The following is a 16,541-nucleotide window of genomic DNA, read 5'->3' as shown; positions in this document are numbered from 1 at the left end:
GATCCTATAAGCTGATGTCCAAAAATGATCTGGGCATTGAGGAATCACCGACCCATGGTTGTGAAAGGGTTAAAGAAACAGAATGCATACAAAACCTAAACCTCACAGGTAAATTATATATAGTTTCAATAATATTTTTTTTTGTTTCGAGCGCTCTTTCCAATAGGCAAACATTGGCAGAAACCTTGTTATTAATAGGTGTGTACAACTACATGGTTAATATTATACAAATCAAATGCCTACAACTTGGTTAAAGTCCAAAACGCAAAGCATTAACTTCCTTATATAATAACCACCCTTGTGGTTATTGTTTCAGTGCTTTTTGCATATCAATATTGGATAATGGCCAGCTCAATGTAGTCCTAGTTGAAAATATAAATAAAGAAATTGTTACAGTGGGTGCAAACAAGGAAAAAGTTTATTTTTTTTCTTTTAGCTGCAAGTATTAAAGGAGCTGAAAGAATAAAAAATGAAAGTGGCTGCAGGGAATTTCTTCTTTAACACCCCTTCCCCCGTCAAACATGCTGGGCCCCAATGCCCAAGTAATTTTTTCTTTCATGGTAACCTTCCAAGCGGAGTAACCTTTATTTTTATCTATCGGCATAGTCATGTGAAGGTTATTTTTTGCAAACAAGTTGTACTTTTTCTTGGTATCATTTTGGAATCCTTATTACTTTTTTTTTTTTTTTTTTTTTACCATTTTGGGGAAAGGGGGGCAGATTAACAAAATAAACGAAGCCCAGTGTTTTTTAATCTCTTTTCTAAAATTTTTTACCCTGTTCACTGTGCTGGATCAATAAATAAAATAATGTTATTGTTCAGGTCATAATGGACATATGATGCCTGATACGCGTAACTTTTTGTTTAATGTTTTATGTAAAAGATGAGAAGGGAAAATGTTTATTTTATGGGGGGATTTTTTCTATTACATTTCATTTTATATATAATGATCGCTGCAAAAACATTTATTGCCAGTCATTAGGAGGTTAAGGAACAAACCAAACAGTACTCACTGGATAAATCTCCAGTTTCAGTGGATGCTGCTGGTCTTTTTATACACCGGATATCTAGCATGTCAGTGCTCTAAAAAAACACTGGCCTCATAAGTGATTCTAGCATGTATGGCAATGACTGGTGAGGCCAGTGATTGGCTGTACCACACCTAGACCCTGGTACCTGAACCGCAGCTTCTGCCTTATTAGAGTATAGCAATAAAATAAATAGTAGGAAGTCTACTTGGAGAGGAGCCATCTAAATGACAATAAAGAAATTAAATTTTTCCTTAAAGCATAACTGCCGAATTTTAAATTTTTTAAATTGAAAAATATGAGCGATTTAACCCTTTCACGGCCTGGGGTCATTGATGCCATTGATCGTTTTAGGGTATAAGCTTATGAGATCATAATGATCCCATAAGCTGATGTCCCTGTGTCTGCCCCCTCTCCTCTTCCCCCTGCCACTGTTTTAATCTTGTGACAGCGGTAGGGAAGAGAGGGAAGGCCCAGCCTTCCCTCCCCCGCCGGCCTCTGTAGCCAGGAAACCGAAAGCCTGGGACTTCCGGTTTCCATGGCTACAATTGGCGCTCTGCGATCACTTCGCAGAGCCCTGATAGACAGGAGACACAGAATTCTCCCTCTGTAGATGGAGAATTCTCTGTCAGAAGCCCTATAGAGGCTGCAGTTGTGCTGACCACAGTATCTATGGGGTTAATTCCCGGATGCCATTCTCTCTAGCATCCAGGGCACACACAGTTATACAGAAAAAAAGTCAATTTTAACATTTTTTTTTAAAATCATTTACATTTCAGTGAGGAGGTCATCAGTGGCATGACTGACTGGAGGCACGTAGAAGCTTCCAAAAAAGATTGTCTCTATGTCCAGCCTGTCATCACTTAAATATTAAATAATTACATAGGCCAAGGGGTTCACACATTATAAAAGAAATCCTGATATCTTGCAGTTCTCATTTTCACCACCCGCGCAAAAACTAAGCTGAAACTCTCTGTTCTGTCTGTGGTGATAAGGAGAAGGGTGCGGTAAAGTGATCTGTACAGCATTGCAGCGACATGTGACACCTTTAGATAGATAGCATCAATGCAAGACAATTGCAGCTCCCTGTGCAATGACCTCTTCAAAATACTCTCAATAATGCTTTACATTTATCTCAAGGGGACAGGCTCTGTCTATTGTGACCTATGTCCATGAACGGCCTATGTCCTGATCATCATGTTATGTATGCTGTAGGTAAAACAGATACACAATGTGTGCACTTACAAAGAAATGCAGACTGCAGGGACTACTAAGACTGCAGAGGCGTACTAAGCCAGCCCACTGTCATCTGTCCTCCTGCTGTACTTGAAAAAAAAAATATGGACAACAGTTCCTTTGTGTTGAATGGAGGTCGGCCAAAGCTTTAATCTTATAGGAACAGGAATCTGTAAAGGGTGTCGCCAGCCGCCAGCTTTCCAGCAGTCAAGACCGTCTTCAGCTCCGACCAGGGCAGTTTCTAGGCCATTTTGGCAACAGGGCGACTCTGGAAAAAAGCGCCCCCCCCCTCCCCCCCCTTACAGAAGGAACCAGTGAGAAGAGACACCACAGCTTCCTTGAATAACAACTACGACTCTCAGAATGCCCTACACTTATGAAGCTCTTAGGGTATGCTGGGAGTTGTAGTTTGTGAGGGGACAACACCTTGAGGTGTCTGTTCATTTGTACTTCAACTCCCAGTATATTCTGAGGGCTGTGGAGTGTCAGTACATGCTGGGAGTTGTAGTGTTTCCAGCTGTTGTAATAGGAGGATCCCGGGTGCATTGGTTTATCATGATTTATGCCTGCAAGCAGGTGTAAATCATGGCAGAAATCTACACCTCCTCCGGAGCAGGGGCAGGTCCCACTGAATTTACAAAGGTCGGGTTCACGCTACGTTTTTGCGATCTATTTTTCTAAATAAAAAAATGTATGGAAAAACAGATGCACTTATGTGCATTCATTTTGATTCATTTTTCTGCTTTTTTAACGTGCACAAAAACGTGGTAGACTGAATTTTTGTGTACGTTAAAAAAAAGGATGTGTTCTGAGATGATTGACAGGAAAAGAGGCTTCTAAGTGACCTCTTTTCCTGTCAGTCATCCTGCAGAGCTCCCTGACAGGCAGAGAGCAGTGACTAGTCCCCGGCTGTCTGCTTGTTTCATGCGCCAAAATAATAGACTTCATTTCAGCAGCTAAACATTCTGCAGAAGACACAGAACACAAGGTAAGGAAGCGTTTTGGCATTTTCCGGGCACCGCTAGTAGCGCTACCGGGACAATTTAAGTTAATGGTTTGCTTTATCTTTTACAAGTCTATGGCACTATACATTCTTCCAGCAGAATGAAAATCCGCCTCAAGAATGGAGCGCCATACACTGTAATAGAAATCAGTAGAGATGAGTGAACCTGGAGCATGCTCGAGTCCATCCGAACCCGAACTTTCGGCATTTGATTAGCGGTGGCTGCTGAACTTGGATAAAGCCCTAAGGCTATGTGGAAAACATGGATATAGTCATTGGCTGTATCCATGTTTTCCAGACAACCTTAGAGCTTTATCCAACTTCAGCAGCCACCGCTTATCATATGCTGAACGATCGGGTTCGGATGGACTCGAACACGAACCTGGTTCGCTCATCTCTAGAAATCAGTATTGCAGCAGATTTCACTGTGAAACTCGCAGTGTGAAATCTACTGCACATGTGGTGTGTGTGTATGTACCCTTATAAACCCATGGTAAGTTTGAACCAGAGCCGGATGTTGTAACTTGTAGCTGTATCTTTTTTTTTACCAGGCTGCGTTATCAACAGCTGAACCATCCGGGTCTGGTTCTGGAACTTACTGTAACAGTAGCTTCACACTTACCGCATTCATAGTGGATTTCACGCTGTGAGTTTGCAGTGAAATCTGCGGCGAATCCTGGTAGTATGATTTTCAATGGGGTTACATACCCATTCCATAAGGGTGGTTATTATATAAGGAAGTTAATGCTTTGCGTTTTGGACTTTTACCAAGTTCTAGGCATTTGATTTGTATAATATTAACCATGTACACACCTATTAATAACAAGGCTTCTGCCAATGTTTGCCTATTGGAAAGAGTATGGGTATGGATGCTCTGCAGAGCCGAGAGGGAACCTGGGGAAGTCCCTGCTGCCTCCTCTATCCTCCTCTTCCCTTTACACAGGCCATAAAGGAGCCAGGTGCTATGTGTGGTGGCACTCTGAAGTCCGAGCCTGCTGCCCTGTGCAGAACGTCACTGCTGCTGAGTGAGGTAGGGAGGGCGCCCCCTAGCTGTCAGCTCCCCGTGCAGTGGCCCGGCCTGCACGGAGCTAGAAACTGCCCTGGCTCCGAATCTTCTTCTTACACCACCAACAGCCAACCTGTCATGCAAAATGTGTAACATTTCTAAAAAAAACAACAAAAAAACAACAAAAAACAAAGTACAAATAATTTGACAACTAACAACTAATAACAACTTCAAATGGTTTGGAAGTGGATGGAAGTAGGGCATACTTATTACCCCTACTCACCAATGATAAGCAGATAATGGAAGGTAGGAAATGCTTTTTACATTTTTTTAAATAAAGTTATTATTTTTTTTCCCCATCTTTCCATTGAGTGGAAGCAGGAAGAAGTGACATGACCTGTCTGCGACCACCAATGGCTGTGTCAGGAACGGCAGGGTGGCTCAAGCCCTGGTCTCGGAATAGTTATATATATACTGGAGCTCTGCTAGTATCCTAATGTATGCTAGCATTAGAAGACATATTATACCTGGGAAGCTACAGTATCTGTGTCAGTAGTATGGCAGCCTGTAGCAAAGTGAGCAGGAATAACTACTGGGTGCTGCAGCTGCAGTTCTACTGACACAGACAGCCTATAACATGCATTAGAATAGACATTAGAGGAGGTTCAGTATGTAACTGATATTGAGCAGCCCTGTAAAACACACATATTGGACTAAAGTCATTAATAGTGATGAGCGAGTACTAAAATGCTTGAGTGCTCATTACTCGAGACGAGTATTTCCCAAAACTAGAGTGCTCGTTTCGAGTAACGAACCCCACTGAGGTGTGAAAACCTGTCAACCTCAGAAAATGATGAAAACACCACGGAAATGGACAGGAAACAGCAGTAATACAGAGATCGGCATTACGGGGGTTAGCAATCCTCTGCAGTAATGCCGATCCCTGGATTGGTTAATATATTTAATTAATAAAACACATTTTCGTTCTAATAAAGTTATTTCCCTTGTTCAATAATTTAATTCTAACGAATCCATACTTGTGCAATTAAATATACTGTTAAAATAAATATATATATATATATATATATATATATATAAATAAATGTATATTTATATATATATATATATTTATTTACAGTATATTTAATTGCACAAGTATGGAAGAGCCGGGTCACTTAACCCCTTCCTTGCTGGTATGGGTGCAGTCTGACATCAGTCTGGCCCCCAAGGGGTTAAGGGGAATGCAATGCATCCACCCTTAACCCCTTGGGGGCCAGACTGTAAGCAGCAATCTGTAAAGATGCTGCATACTGTAAGGAGCACAACACCGCTCACAATGATGGGTGTTGTGCTCCTGTTTGTGTGTTTTTTGTGTGTTTCTCCCTTTTTGTTTTTCAGATATCGGTATCCTGTAAATTACGTCAGATTCGATGGACTACGTCGATGACCAACGGTTGTTTGGATTCTTTTTTTAAATAAAATGGTCAATGAGGGGTGTGGGGGTGTTTTTATTTAAATAAAAAAAAATTTCACTTGTGTCTTGTCTTCATTTCTTTACTTTATAGACTTAGTAGTGGAAGCCGTCTTATAGACGGAATCCATTACTAAGTCAGGGCCTAGTGTTAGCTGGTATAAAATGGCTAACACTAACCCCCCATTATTACCCCAGTACCCCATGCCACCAGGGGTACTGGGAAGAGCCGGGTACCAGTGGTCCCGCAGCGTCAAAATCGGCGCTCCTGGACTGGGGCGGCAGCAGGCTGGTAAGATTTAGGCTGGGGAGGGCCTAAACCAATGGCTCTTCCCACCCTGGTGTTACCAGGCTGCTGTTGCTTGGTTTTTAACCTGGCTGGTTATGAAAATAGGGGGAACCCTATGTGTTTTTTTTTTAAATTATTTTTTTATTAAAAACAAAAAAAAAAAACACATAGGTTTCCCCCTATTTTCATAACCAGCCGGGTTAAAAACCAAGCAACAGCAGCCTGGTAACACCAGGGTGGGAAGATCTATTGGTTTAGGCCCTCCCCAGCCTAAATATTACCAGCCTGCTGCCGCCCCAGTCCAGGAGCGCCAATTTTGAAGCTCCAGCACCACTGGCACCCGACTCTTCCCAGCATTCCTGGTGGCATTGGGTACTGGGGTAATAATGGGGGGGTTAGCGTTAGTGCAATTAAATATACTGTAATAAATAAATATATATATATCTATATATATATAAATATACATTAATTTATATATATATTTATTTATTTTAACAGTATATTTAATTGCACAAGTATGGATTCGTTAGAATTAAATTATTGAACAAGGGAAATAACTTTATTAGAACGAAAATGTGTTTTATTAATTAAATATATTATTAACCAATACAGGGATCGGCATTACTGCAGTGGATCGCTAACCCCTGCAATGCCGATCTCTGTATTACTGATTCCTTGCTTTCCCAGGGAGCTGAAACTTTATTATTATTAAACCAGCTAAACAAACAATTGTTTAGCTGTTTTATCGAACTCGAACCCGAATCTTTGCGAGATGCTCATCCAAGTAACGAGTACCACTTTTTCCACACACATCCCCCTCCTCTTGTTTTCCACACACATCCCCCTCCTCTTGTTTTCCACACACATCCCCCTCCTCTTGTTTTCCATATGTCCCGCCTCTCTCCTTGTTGTCCACACATGTCCCCCTCTCCTTGTTTTCCACACACATGTCCCTCTCTCCTTGTTGTCCACACACATGTCCCCCTCTCCTCTTTTTCCACACACATGCATACCTCCCAACCGTCCCTGATTCCGCGGGACAGTCCCGTTTTCGGGGTGCTGTCCCGCGGTCCCGGAACGGCCCCCTGTGTCCCGCATTAAATGTAGCCCCAGCAAAAAAAAACAATAAACCAGTAACTCACCTGTCCGCCGGTCCCAGCAGCTCCTCTCCTGGCAGAGCGCGCACTCCCGTCATCTTCCGGGGCGGGCAGCGGGGTATACTGACACTGACTGTACCGGAAGTGATTCATGACAGACGCTGCAGGTCACTTCCGGCACAGTCAGTGTCTGTATACCCCGCTGATTGGCTACTCTGTGGGGCGCTATATGGGGGATTGGCTACTATGTGGGGCACTTTATGGGGGATTGGCTACTATGTGGGGCACTATATGGGGGGATTGGCTACTATGTGGGGCATATATGGGGGCATTGGCTACTATGTGGGGCATATATGGGGGCATTGGCTACTATGTGTGGCACTATATGGGGCATTGGCTACTATGTGGGCCACTATATAGGGCATTGGCTACTATGTGGGGCATATATGGGGGCATTGGCTACTATGTGGGGCATATATGGGGGCATTGGCTACTATGTGGGGCATATATGGGGGATTGGCTACTATGTGGGGCACTATAATGGGGGATTGGCTACTATGGGGGGCACTATATGGATATTGGGGCATAGGCTACTATGTGGGGCACTATATGGGGGCATTGGCTACTATGGGTGGCATTGGCTACTATGTGGGGCACTATATGGGGATTGGCTACTATGTGGGCACTATATGAGGGCATTGGCTACTATGTGGGGCACTATATGGGGGCATTGGCTACTATGTGGGGCATATTTGGGGGCATTGGATACTATTTGGGGGATTGGATACTATGTGGGGCACTATATGGGGGACTGGCTACTATGTGGGGCACTATATGGGGCATTGGATACTATGTGGGGCACTATGTGGGGGATTGGATACTATGTGGGGCACTATGTGGGGGATTGGATACTATGTGGGGCACTATGTGGGGGATTGGATACTATGTGGGGCACTATGTGGGGGATTGGATACTATGTGGGGCACTATATGGGGGACTGGCTACTATGTGGGGCACTATATTGGGATTGGATGCTATATGGGGGATTGGACACTATGTGGGGGATTGGATTCTATGTGGGGGATTGGACACTATGTGGGGCACTGGACACTATGTGGGGCACTATATGGGGGACTGGCTACTATGTGGGGCATTATGTGGGGGATTGGATACTATGTGGGGCACTATAATGGGGGATTGGATACTATATAGGGCATTTTGGAGGGATTGGATACTGTATAGGGCACTATTCAGTCAGCAGCATGTGGTGACTGTAGGGGAGTGGCTATGGAGGGTTGCTATGGGGGCGTGGCTATGGAGGGTTGCTATGGGGGTGTGGCTATGGAGGGCCGCTATGGGGGCGTGGTTATGGGGACCGCGGCGCACATGTCCCTCTTTGCTCTTTGAAAAAGTTGGGAGGTATGCACATGTCCCCCTCTCCTCTTTTTCCACACACATGTCCCCCTCTCCTCTTTTTCCACACACATGTCCCCCTTTCCTTGTTTACCAGACCACTGGCTTGGAGACGGAGTTGCTTGCTTGCAACCGCATGCGCACGTCCGTTTCAATGTATATATTAACCTTGATCTATTTATGTACAGTATTTATATAAACTTTGTTATCTTTTACATGATTACAGGATATTATTTAGGCTAGTGTAAGTACAAAAATGGTGCCAGGCTAATCCATAAATATCAGCTCTGCCCAAAAGACTCCAACAGTTAGAGGCAGAAAAAAGTTAAAACATTTATTAAAAGTGCACATTATTGACGCGTTTCGAGGAACATAGGTCCTCTTCATCAGAATAGTAGTACACTACAACATGCACTACTATTCTGATGAAGAGGACCTATGTTCCTCGAAACGTGTAAATATTGTACACTTTAAATAAATGAACTTTTTTCTGCCTCTAACTGTTGGAGTCTTTTGGGCAGAGCTAACATTTATGGATTAGCCTGGCACCATTTTATACTTAGACTAGCCTTATCCCCACAGGCCCCTACCTGTGAGCATCCCGTTTGGACTATCCTAATTGGCTTGCAGCCTTGCACTCTCCACCAAAGCACCGTATCCTGGTATCTTCTGAAGACCTGGTACCCATTTGGGTGATATGCAGAAAGCCCAAGGGGCCAGAAGGTGAGCACCCCATCAGCTCCTTGCACTATTATTTGACTTGTTTGTACAGTATCACGCGAGGTGCTGCTGCCTGGCCTTTTTCTCTCCCTTGTCTAGGATATTATTTAGTCAGAGTCCTCTGTTTGGCCAGCAGGGAGTGCAGAAGCATTTTAAAGGGGTTATCCAGCGCTACAAAAACATGGCCACTTTTCCCCCTACTGTTGTCTCCAGTTCAGGTGTGGTTTGCAATTAAGCTCCATTTACTACAATAGAACTGAGTTTCAAAACCCACCCAAACTGGAGACAACAGTAGGGGGAAAGTGACCATGTTTTTGTAGCTCTGGATAACCCCTTTAATGACAGTTTATCTCCTATTTTGGAGTAGAAGGCTTGTACATAACAAACAGCTATTGCCTAAAATAGATATTTGTAACTTCCAGCTACTACAAATAAAATTAATGGGATTTGTAAAGGGCTGATATTTGTATTATTTTAAATAAAAGTTTATGCAGTGATTTAAAGGAATATTCCCATCTTGACAATTTATGCCCTGTCCACATTATCTATGTGATAGGGCATAACTAATAGATCTTGGGGAGCTCCCTGCGATCTCAGTACAGTGGTGTATAAACTCTGGTTCCGAGAACAGGGAGACAGAGTTTTATTTAAACATTTTTTCATTGATCAGTTGGGGTCCCAGCAGTTGGATCCCTATTGATCAGTAGGTGAAGGCAAATCACGCAATATAGCATAATGCCAGCATTTACTTTACTGGGCAAACTACAGAAAAATGAAATCTAGATGTTTATAAGTGAGACGATACTGCCATCTACAGTGAGCCAGCAAATGAATCGTGCAATTTTCTGTGAATACACTGTAGTATATGATTAGCTCATGCATGCCTATGGTCAAAGAGGGACAGTTATGATTCATTGCTTAAAAATTTTTTTTTTTTTTTTTAGGTATGCCTATACGCTTAAAGAGAACAAAAGTTACAGGAAAATCGATTTTTTTAATATTCCAAATTGCACCAAATGATGGAATAATATACAAGCCAGGTTCTAATTAAGAAACATCTTCTAGAGAAAGTAGTAGATGTTTTAATTGACATCTTTTTCTCAGGTGCAAAAGAAACACATTTAAGAAGCAAAAGGGACTGAGGGACTTTACTTAAAAGGTATGGAAATTTAGAAGGATATGTTTTCTTTATTATTATTATTTTATTTTTAATAGAAAAACTAACTGCAGTTTATAAGACTCTAATCTGCAGTTATGTTCCCATGCACTACTATTCTGATGAAGAGGACCTATGTTCCTTGAAACGCGTAAATATTGTGCACTTCTAATAAATGTTTTAACTTTTTTCTGCCTCTAACTGTTGGAGTTTTTTGGGCAGCGCTATCATTTATGGATTAGCCACGCACCATTTTTGTACTTAAACTAGCGTTATGTTCCCATAGAATTTGGGAACGGTCTACTTAAATCGCTAAATTTAAAGTTTTAATATGCTGCTGCCGTTGGGGAGAACATAGCCTATTCTTTTCATGTTCCCACAGTGTCCTTTTCCTCCTGCATAATCTATGTAATCCCACCGCTGAATGATCCCACCTTCACTTCCGAGCCAGACTTGTCTGGCTGTGACAGCCTACTCAGCCAATCACTTACTGAGAAAGGAAAGGACCATGGCCAGTGATTGGCTGAGCGGGCTGTCACTGCCAGAGGAGTCCATCTCCAAAGTGGTGGTGAGATCGTTTAGCAGGGGACCCGAGGATGATGTAGGAGGACACTGGGGGAGCCCAAAAAGAGTTGGCTGTTTGTTATGTTCTCCCCAAGGGCAGCAACATATTAAAGGGGTTGTCCGGCGCTAAAAAATTATTCACAGAATAACACACATTACAAAGTTATACAACTTTGTAATGTATGTTATGTCTGTGAATGGCCCCCTTCCCCGTGTCCCACCACCCCCACCCGTGTACCCGGAAGTGTGGTGCGCTATACTCACCTGTCACGTGCCGACCACGGTCTCCGATCCTCAGCAGTGACGTCTTCTTCGGGAGGCCGGCGGATCTTCCCGAGTGCCGGCCGCCCTCTGCAGCGTCATCCGAAGCTCAGCCGCGATTGGCTGAGCATAACTGTGCTCAGCCAATCGCAGCTGAGCAGCTGATGACGTGGCCGTGTCATCAGCCGCTCAGCCGCGATTGGCTGAGCACAGTTATGCTCAGCCAATCGCGGCTGAGCTTCGGATGACGCTGCAGAGGGCGGCCGGCACTCGGGAAGATCCGCCGGCCTCCCGAAGAAGACGTCACTGCTGAGGATCGGAGACCGTGGTCGGCACGTGACAGGTGAGTATAGCGCACCACACTTCCGGGTACACGGGTGGGGGTGGTGGGACACGGGGAAGGGGGCCATTCACAGACATAACATACATTACAAAGTTGTATAACTTTGTAATGTGTGTTATTCTGTGAATAATTTTTTGGCGCCGGACAACCCCTTGGGAACTGTATCTTAAGCAGAATACTCCTTGAAGCAGTGCCCCCCTGCCACATCTAATGAATATTGAAGTGGTGCTCTCAAGTGACATGACGCCACCAGTTGACATGACATCAGTTGACTGCAATGACATGTCAGTTTTTTGTGCGGCCGCTAGGGATTCCGGCCAGAGTGTAGACACTGGGAGACATGTATGAAAAGGCGTAAATGCCTTTTTTAGGCGCAGATGGGCCAAATCGGCGTAAAAATATTCGCAAATAGTATTTTTGTGAATAACTTTTTTGCATCTGCCCCATCTGCCCCACCTTCGCCAGTGCGTGGAGAGGGGGCGTTACTGGGGTGCGGCAGCACGCAGAGGGGGCGCGGTCTCTGCGTGCGCCGCATTTATCATTTTCTCCTTGAAAGAATGATACCGAAACCTACGCCAGCTCCGAGCTGGTGTAGGTTTCAAAATTTTCGCACAGACTGGCTTCGTGCAATCGAGATTTATAAATCCCCTGAGCTGCGGAACTGCGGGGACATTTGTAAGTCCGGCGTTAAAAACGCCGGACTTCAGAAATGTCCCCCTATGTGTATACACTCCAACCGGGATTCCCTCTGACTGCAGTACAACATAAGTTTTGTATTAATCATGGCCGTTGTTGCAAATCTGCAACAGGGGCCGTGATTAATACAAAACCTATGTTATGTGATCATAGTCTAATAAAACAAACCAAAATAGCGCTGAGGATGAAGGTAAGGAAATGACCTTCATTCTCAGCCTCCTATGTTATATGGGAACATAACAGACAGCTGGTTAAAGTCTTTTTTTTTTTTTTTTAATTCTATATTTTTATTTGTTGTGGACAAATGGATGTGGAGAAGCGACATGCCCATCCAACCTCCCCATTCAACAAAACATGAACAAAAAGGAAACAAAGCAGATATATACAAGGAAAGACAACAGGTAGCAAAAAGTATCCACGGTATTAATCCCTGTACTGAGAAACAGGAAGGTTCCCGGGCCGCGCCAAGGCCACCCCAGGAATCCAACATCAATCTTTATAATATATTATAGAGTTAAAGAGAGAGAAAGGCAAGAGCAGCTGGAGGAGAAACCAAAAAGAAGAGGGGAGGAAAAAAGGGTGTCGGGGGGGGAGGGGTAGAGGAGGGAAGCCAGTGGACAAGGCATCTCCCGACAAGACATCGGGGGGACGCCTGCCCCCTAAACTAAGATATAGGAGCCCCCCTAATCTAGAGGGAGCCCGCTGTGTCCAACAAGGATGCATAATCAGGAGTTTCCTTGAAGAGCATCCAGTCATACCATGTCCTGGTAAATTTCACATTTGAGTTATGTACGGAAGAGGACAGGTCCTCCATATATTGCAGGTCATTTACTTTCGAGATCCAAAGAGACACGGGCGGAGGTACTGTCTTTTTCCAGTAAAGCGGAATACACGCCCGTGCTGCTATCACCAGGAACCGAAGCAGCGATTTCTTGTAGTCTGACACTGAAAGAGAACAATGCTGAAGAAAAAAAAAGAGATGCCGTAAGGCGCTCAGGCGTCTTAGTGACCTGCTTGATCACCCTCTGTACTGTACCCCAAAAGGATGACAGGGAGGGGCACGACCAAAAGATATGCAGATGGGTTCCCTCTGCTGCGCCGCATCGCCAACACATGGGGTCAACCTGAGGCCAGATTGCATGTAGCCTGGCGGGGATCCTATACCAACGGGTCAGGATCTTGTATCCCGTTTCCTGTATTCCCGAGCTAATAGATGACTTGTGTACCAATGTAAATATCTTTTCCCTTTGACTAGGTGAGAGGGTAAGATTAAGATCATCCTCCCATTTGAGAATGTAGTCAGGAGGGGGCTGCTCAGGGGGAGAAATCAATGCAGCATATGTAAGAGATAAGGAATGACGGAGGACCCCACTGTCCGTGCATAGAGATTCAAAATAAGTACATGAAGTGCTGAAGGAGGCTGGAGAGGGTAGTGACCTAAGAAAATGACCGAGTTGCAGTATTCGCCACGGCCCCAGGGCTATAGGTTCGGTGACTGCTTCTAAAGCCGACCGGGAGAGCCAGCCCGAGGTGGATCTGAAGGAGTCCACCCTAAATTTATTGGCTGTGACCCAGGAACGGAACATTGGGTCCGTCAGGCTCGAAGGGAAATCCGGGTTTCCAAGAACTGGGAAACACCCTGATCTGTTGGGGAGTAATGTGGCACGACTATGCGTACCCGCGCACACCAGGAGTGTCAGGCCAATAGTAGGGTGGGTGCGCAGTCTCTGCAAATTAGAAGGGTTTGAATTTGAAGCAGTAACTAATTTTTTGATTTGGGGAAGGAAACGTGCGCGGATCAAGCAACACTATCTCTGTCTCCCATGTGATAAAGGTGGATTGGCGTTGCCTAATTTTCGGCTATATTATCTAGCAGCCTAAATAGCACGGATTAAAAGATTGGCCACATTAGATATGGGGAAGTTCTTTATTTCACAATGGGAAAAGGATAGTTTGAACTTAGTGCAATGTTTAGAGAAACAATATATGGATAATATTCACAATTACACATTTGTTGCTTTTCAAAAAAGTTGGAAGGTATTTAAAAAATTTTTTGGGGATTACGGGTGCTTTTGCTGATACACCTTTATGGAGAAATGCGAGATTAAAAGAGTTGATGAAGATACAAAGTTGTGGGATTTGGGAAAAAAGGGGGTTACTGTTATATCACAGTTGTTTGTAAATGGGTCACTAAAATCATTTCAATCTCTTAAAAATGAGTTTGATTTGTCGGAAAAATACTTTTTTAATTATTTTCAAATCCACGATGCTTGGTGGTAATCACAAGATAGAGAAATATATAACGTACAATCACATAGTTTGGTAGAATTTGTGCGGGGTAATCTTGAGGGCGCTAAGAGGATAGTAGCTAATCTCTATAAAGGACTAATGTCAATGATGGTGCGTTCACACCTACAGGATCTGCAGCTGATTTTCTGCAGCAGATTTCATTTAAATAACTGAACACAGCATCAAATCTGCTGCAGATCTGCTGCAGATCCTGTAGGTGTGAACGCACCCTTACAGTAGAAAGAACCAAGCTAAAGAACAAAAGATACTGGGAGGGATATTTGGGGGAAATTTCAGAAGAAATGTGGGAGACTATCCTTAGTAACGTCATGAAAATATCACTAAATGCCAACCACAGAATAATCCAGTTGAAGTTGATATACGGTTTATATTATACTCCAAAATTATTAAACAAAATCCGGAGACGAGATGGCGGCAGGAGGTATTGCTTGAGATGTGGCACGGAGGATGTTGACCTCTTTCACATAGTTTGGGACTGCAGGTTAACACGGAACTTTTGGCGGGGAGTAACCGAGGAAATAGGGAAAAGATTAGAAATGGACATTCCTATGGACCCCAGTCTGGTTATTCTGGGGTATATGGAGGGGATTTCAGGGAATGAGGGTGTAATTTTGGTTGCTAGACTATTACATTTAGCGAGAGTAGAGATAGTTAGAAATTGGTTGGATACATCCCCGCCTCAGGTCCAGCGTTGGGTAAGATTAACGACTAAAATTGGTAACTATGAACTACTTTATTATAAGGGGAAGAAGAGATGGCAGAAGCTGGTCAGGGGTTGGCATACATGGTTACAGTGGGAGTAGTTGGTCATTAGCTGTTTTGTCATAATACTGGCTTTCCCTTTCCTTTTTTTTATTTTTTTTTTTTTTTTTCTCTTCTCTCCTTTCCATATCGGGCAGGGGGGATGGGTGGGTAGGGTGGGGGATTTGTGTTAATGTTATTATGTTTTTTTTTTATGAAGGGCTGCATCCCTGGTAATTTTAGCAAATGTTTTTTTGGGGTTTGGAAAATAAAATTTTTTTGGGAATTAAAAAAAAAAAGCCGACTGGGAGAGCCAGCCCGAGGTGGATCTGAAGGAGTCCACCCTAAATTTATTGGCTGTGACCCAGGAACGGAACATCGGGTCCATCAGGCTCGAAGGGAAATCCGGGTTTCCAAGAACTGGGAAACACCCTGATCTGTTGGGGAGTAATGTGGCACGACTATGCGTACCCGCGCACGCCAGGAGTGTCAGGCCAATAGTAGGGTGGGTGCGCAGTCTCTGCAAATTAGAAGAGTGCAGCCCGGGGACTCCCCCCAAGGGAACCGTAGTAAAGGACTGTTCTAACCGTACCCACGGCTTCGTGTGCATGTGTCGGCACCAGTCTATGGCCCTCATCAAAAGAGAAGCCGTGTGATAGAGTCGAATGTCTGGTAACCCCACTCCACCCATGCCCTTCGGGCGGCAGAGCACGGCCCGCTTCAATCTAGAGGCTTTATTTTTCCAAATAAATTTGATCTGGAGAGAGGTCACCTCCTTGAAAAAAGAAGGTGGTATTCTACAAGGAATGCACTGAAAGGAATAGAGCAGTTTGGGTAGAATTGACATCTTGAAAATAGAGCACCTTCCAAACCAGGAAAAGTAACCCCGAGACCAGCTACTGCACAAAGACCTAATTTTCGTCAGCAGGGGAGGGAAATTTAGACTGTATAATTGTTTAAGGTCTGTAGGAAGGGAGATGCCTAGGTATCGTATGGCTGACACCGCCCACTTAAAACGGAAGGCACTTCGCAGCTGCGCCACCATCTCAGTTGGGAGGCCGGCATTAAAGGCTGCTGATTTTGTGAAATTAATCTTGAAGTTGGAGAGGTGCGAGAACTCCTCCAGCTCCTTCATTAACGTGGGGAGCGAAATCAGCGGATTGGAAATAAAGAAAAGAAAATCATCGGCATAGGCCGCGACCTTGTG

The sequence above is a fragment of the Dendropsophus ebraccatus genome, chromosome 3 (assembly GCF_027789765.1).
Source record: "Dendropsophus ebraccatus isolate aDenEbr1 chromosome 3, aDenEbr1.pat, whole genome shotgun sequence".
Taxonomy (NCBI): Eukaryota; Metazoa; Chordata; class Amphibia; order Anura; family Hylidae; genus Dendropsophus; species Dendropsophus ebraccatus.
This window is presented reverse-complemented; position numbering follows the sequence as displayed.